Source organism: Theropithecus gelada, chromosome 9, assembly GCF_003255815.1.
Source record: "Theropithecus gelada isolate Dixy chromosome 9, Tgel_1.0, whole genome shotgun sequence".
NCBI lineage: Eukaryota > Metazoa > Chordata > Mammalia > Primates > Cercopithecidae > Theropithecus > Theropithecus gelada.
Window position 1 is genome coordinate 47,037,686 of NC_037677.1, and position 5,281 is coordinate 47,042,966.

Sequence of the window (5,281 nt, forward strand, 5' to 3'; positions counted from 1 at the left end):
GTGCTTGCTTTGGCAGCACGTTTACTAAAATTGGAATGATACAGAGATTAGTGTGGCCCCTGCACAAGGAGGACGTGCACATCCATGAAGTGTTCCATAGTTAAATTTAATTTTATGATAAAGAAAAACACTGGAAGGATCTGGCAAGATGTCTGAATAGGAACAGCTCCGGCTTGCAGCTCCCAGCGAGACCAATGCAGAAGGCAGGTTATATCTACATTTCCAACTGAGGTACCCTGTTCATGTCATGAGGACTGGTTAGACGGTGAGTGCGGCCCATGGAGTGCAAGCAGAAGCAAGGTGGGGCATTGCCTCACCCAGGAAGTGCAAGGAGTGGGGGACCTCCCTCCGGGCCTCCCTCCGCCAGCCAAGGGAAGCTGTGAGGGACTGTGCTGTCTGGCCCAGACACTATGCTTTTCCCACAATTTTTGCAATCCACAGAACAGGAGAGTCCCTCATGTGCCTACACCACCAGGGCCCTGGGTTTCAAGCACAAAACTGGGTGGCTGTTTGGGCAGACACTGAGCTAGCTGCAGGCTTTTTTTTTTTCGTACCCCAGTGGCGCCTGGAACCACAGTGAGACAGAACTGTTCACCCCCTGGAAGGGGGGCTGAAGCCAGGGAGCCAAGTGGGCACACACAACAGGTCCCACTCCCACAGATCCCAGCAAGCTAAGAACCACTGACTTGAAATTCTCGCTGCCAGCACAGCAGTCTAGAGCTGACCTGGGACGATGGAGCTTGGTGCGGGGAGGGGCATCTGTCATTACTGAGGCTTGAGTAGGCGGTGTTCCCCTGACAGTGCTAAGGAGGCCTGGAAGTTCGGACTGGGCAGAACTCAACACAGTATAGCAAAGAGGCTGTGGCCAGACTGTGTCTCTCGATTCCTCCTCACTGGGCAGGGCATCTCTGAAAGAAAGGCAGTGGTCCCAGTCAGGGGCTTAGACAAAACCCCCATCTCCCTTGGACAGAGCACCTGGGGGAAGGGGTGGCTGTGGGCGCAGTTTCAGTGGACGTAAACGTTCCTGCCTGCTGGCTCTGCAGACAGCAGCAGATGCTGACAGGGAGGGTTCTTCCAGCAAAGCGCTCAAGCTCTGCTAAGGGACAGACTGCCTCCTCAAGTGGGTCCCTGACCCCTGTGCCACCTGACGGGGAGAGACCTCCCAACGGGGGTTGACGGACATCTCATACAGGGGAGCTCTGGTTGGCCTCAGGCCAGTGGCCCTCTAAGATGAAGCTTCCAGAGGAAGGAGCAGGCAGCAGTCTTTGCTGTTCTGCAGCCTCCACTGGTGATACCCAGGCAAATAGGTTCTGGAGTGAACCTCCAGCAAACTGCAGCACACGCAGAAAAGAGGCCTGACTGTTAGAAGAAAATCTAACAAACAGAAAGCAGTAACATCAACATCAACAAAAGGTCCCCCCAACAAAAACCCCATCCAAAGGTCATCAGCCTCAAAGATCAAAGGTAGGTAAATCCACAAAGCTGAGGAAAAACCAGCTCAAAATTGCTGGAAATTTCAAAAACCAGAATGTTTCTTCCCCAAATGACCGTAACTCCTCTCCAGCAAGGGCACAAAATTGGACAGAAAATGAGTTTGACAGAATTGACGAACTGACAGAAGTAGGCGTCAGAAGATGGGTAATAACAAATTCCTCTGAGGTAAAGGAGCATGTTTTAACCCAATGCAATGAAGCTAAGAACATTGACAAAAGCTTATAGGAACTGCTAACTAGAATAATCAGTTTAAAGAAGAACATAAATGACCTGATGGAGCTGAAAATCACAGCACGAGAACTTCGTGAAGCATACACAAGCATCAATAGCCGAATAGATCAAGAGGAAGAAAGGATATCAGAGACTGAAGAACAACTTACTGAAATAAGGCATTAAAACAAGATTAGAGAAAAAGAATGAAAAGGAACAAACAACGCCTCCAAGAAATAGGGGACTATGTGAAAAGACCAAACCTATGCTTGATCAGGGTCCCTGAAAGTGACAGGGAAAATGGAGCCAAGTTGGAAAACACACTTCAGAATATTATTCAGGAGAACCTCCCCAACCTTGCAAGACAGGCCAACATTCAAATTCAGGAAATACAGAGAAAATCACTAAGATACTCCTCGAGAAGAACAACCCCAAGACACGTAATTGTCAGATTCACCAAGGTTGAAATGAAGGAAAAAATATTAAGGGCAGCCAGAGAGAAAGGTCGGGTTACCTACAAAGGGAAGCCCATCAGACTAACAGTGGATCTCTCTGCAGAAACTCTACAAGCCAGAAGAGAGTGGGGGCCAATATTCAACATTCTTAAAAAAAATTTCAACCCAGAATTTCATATCCAGCCAAACTAACCTTCATAAGTGAAGAAGAAATATAGTCCTTTACAGACAAGTAAATGCTGAGGGATTTTGTCACCACCAATCCTGCCCTACAAGAGCTCCTGAAGGAAGCACTAAATATGGAAAGGAAAAACTGGTACCAGCCACTGCAAAAACACACCAGAATATAAAGACCAACGACACTGTGAAGAAACTGCATCAAGGAATGTGCAAAATAACCAGCTAGCGTCATGATGACAGGATCAAATTTACACATAACAATATTAACCTTAAATGTAAATGGGCTAACTGCCCCAATTAAAAGACACAGACTGGCAAACTGGATAGAGTGAATACCCATCAGTGTGCTGTATTCAGGAGACCCAGCTCACATGCAAAGACACACATAGGCTCAAAATAGAGGGATAGAGGAATATTTACCAAGCAAATGGAAAGCAAAAAGAGCAGGGGTTGCAATCCTAGTCTCTGATAAAACAGACTTTAAAGCAACGAAGACAAGGGAGGGCATTACATAACGGTAAAGGGATCAATGCAATAAGAAGAGCTAACTATCCTAAATATACATGCACCAAATACAGGAGCACTCAGATTCATAAAAGAAGTTCTTAGAGACCTACAAAGAGACTTAGACTCCCACATAATAATAGTGGGAGACTTTAACACCCCACTGTCAATATTAGATAGATCAATGAGACAGAAAATTAACACGGATATTCACGACTTGAACTCAGCTCTGGACCAAACAGACCTAATAGACATCTACAGAACTCTTCACCCAAAACCAACAGAATACACATTCTTCCTAGCACCACATAGTACTTATTCTAAAATTGGCCACATAATTGGAAGTAAAACACTCCTCCACAAATGCAAAAGAATGGAAATCTTAACAGTCTCTCAGACCATACTGCAGTCAAATTAGAACACAGGATTAAGAAACTCACTCAAAACCACACAATTACATGGAAACTGAACAGGCTACTCATGAATGACTACTGGGTAAATAACAAAATCAAGGCGGAAATAACAAAGTTATTTGAAACCAATGAGAACAAAGACACAACATACCAGAATCTCGGGGACACAGCCAAAGCAGTGTTAAGAGAAAAATTTATAGCACTAAATGCCCACATCAGAAAGTGGAAGAGATGTAAAATTGACACTCTAACTCACAATTAAAAGAACTAGAGAAGCAAGAGCAAACAAATTCAAAAGCTAGCAGCAGATAAGAAATAATTAATATCAGAGCAGAACTGAAGGAGATAGAGACATGAAAAACCCTTCAAAAAATCAATGAATCCAGGAGTTAATCTTTTGTGAAAAGATTAACAAAATAGATAGACCACTAGCTAGACTAATATAGAAGAAAAGAGAGAAAAATCAAATAGACACAATAAAAAATAATAAAGGGGATATCACCACTGATCCCACAGAAATACAAACTACCATCCGAGAATACTATAAACACCTCTATGCAAATAAACTAGAAAATCTAGAAGAAATGGACAAATTTCTGGACACACACACCCTCCCAACACTAAACCAGGAAGAAATCGAATCCCTCAATAGACCAATAACAAGTTCTGAAGTTGAGGCAGTAATTAATAGCCTACCAACAACAACAAAAAAGCCCAGGACCAGACAGATTCACAGACCAATTCTACCAGAGGTACAAAGAGGAACTGGTACCATTCCTTCTGAAACTATTCCAAACAATAGAAAAAGAGGGAATCCTCCCTAACTCATTGTATGAGGCCAGCATCATCCTGATTCCAAAACAAGGCAGAGACACAATAAAAAAGGAAAATTTCAGGTCAATATGCCTGATGAACATCTATGCGAAAATCCTTAACAAAAACTGGCAAACAGAATCCAGCAGCACGTCAAAAAGCTTATCCACCATGATCAGGTGGGCTTCATCTCTGGAATGCAAGCCTGGTTCAATATATGCAAATCAATAAACACAATCAACACATAAAGAGAACAAACGACAAAAACCACATGATAATCTAAATAGATGCAGAAAAGGCCTTCAATAAAATTCAATGCCCCTTCATGCTAAAAACTCTCAATAAACTAGGTATTGATGGAACATATCTCAAAATAATAAGAGCTATTTATGACAAACCCACAGCCAATATCATACTGAATGGGCAAAAGCTGGAAGTATTCCTTTTGAAAACTGGCACAAGACAAGGATGCCCTCTCTCACCACTCCAATTCACCATAGTATTGGAAGTTCTGGCCAGGGCAATCAGGCAAGAGAAAGAAATAACGGGTATTCAGACAGGAAGAGAGGAAATCAAATTGTCTCTGTTTGCAAATGACATTATTGTATATTTAGAAAACCCCATTGTCTCAGCCCAAAAATCTCCTTAAGCTGATAAGCAACTTCAGCGAAGTCTCAGGATACAAAATCAATATGGAAAAATCACCAGCATTCCAAATCAACAAACGTAATCCATCACATAAACAGAACCAATGACAAATCCACATGATTATCTCAATAGATGCAGAAAAGGCCTTCGACAAAATTCAACACCCCTTCATGCTAAAAACTCTCAATAAACTGGGTATCAATGGAACACATCTCAAAATAATAACAGGTATTTATGACAAACCCACAGCCAATATCATATTGAATGGGCAAAAACTGAAAGCATTCCCTTTGAAAACCGGCACAAGACAACGATGCCCTCTCTCACCACTCCTATTCAACATAGTATTGGAAGTTCTGGCCAGGGCAATCAGGCAAGAGAAAGAAAGAAAGGGTATTCAGATAGGAAAAGAGGAAGTCAAATTGTCTCTGTTTGCAGATGACATCATTGTATATTTAGAAAACCCCATCGTCTCAGCCCAAAATTTCCTTAAGCTGATAAGCAACTTCAGCAAAGTCTCAGGATACAAAATCAATGTGCAAAAATCACAAGCATTCCTATACA

General features: G+C 42.7%; 1 non-coding gene across 1 annotated transcript; it reads left to right on the top strand.

The window, feature by feature from the left end:
- LOC112632235 lies at nucleotides 1-104 on the top strand. Its single transcript, XR_003121304.1, has one exon. It is a non-coding gene; the product is annotated as a U6 spliceosomal RNA (small nuclear RNA).
- Nucleotides 105-5,281: the final 5,177 nt, after the last annotated feature.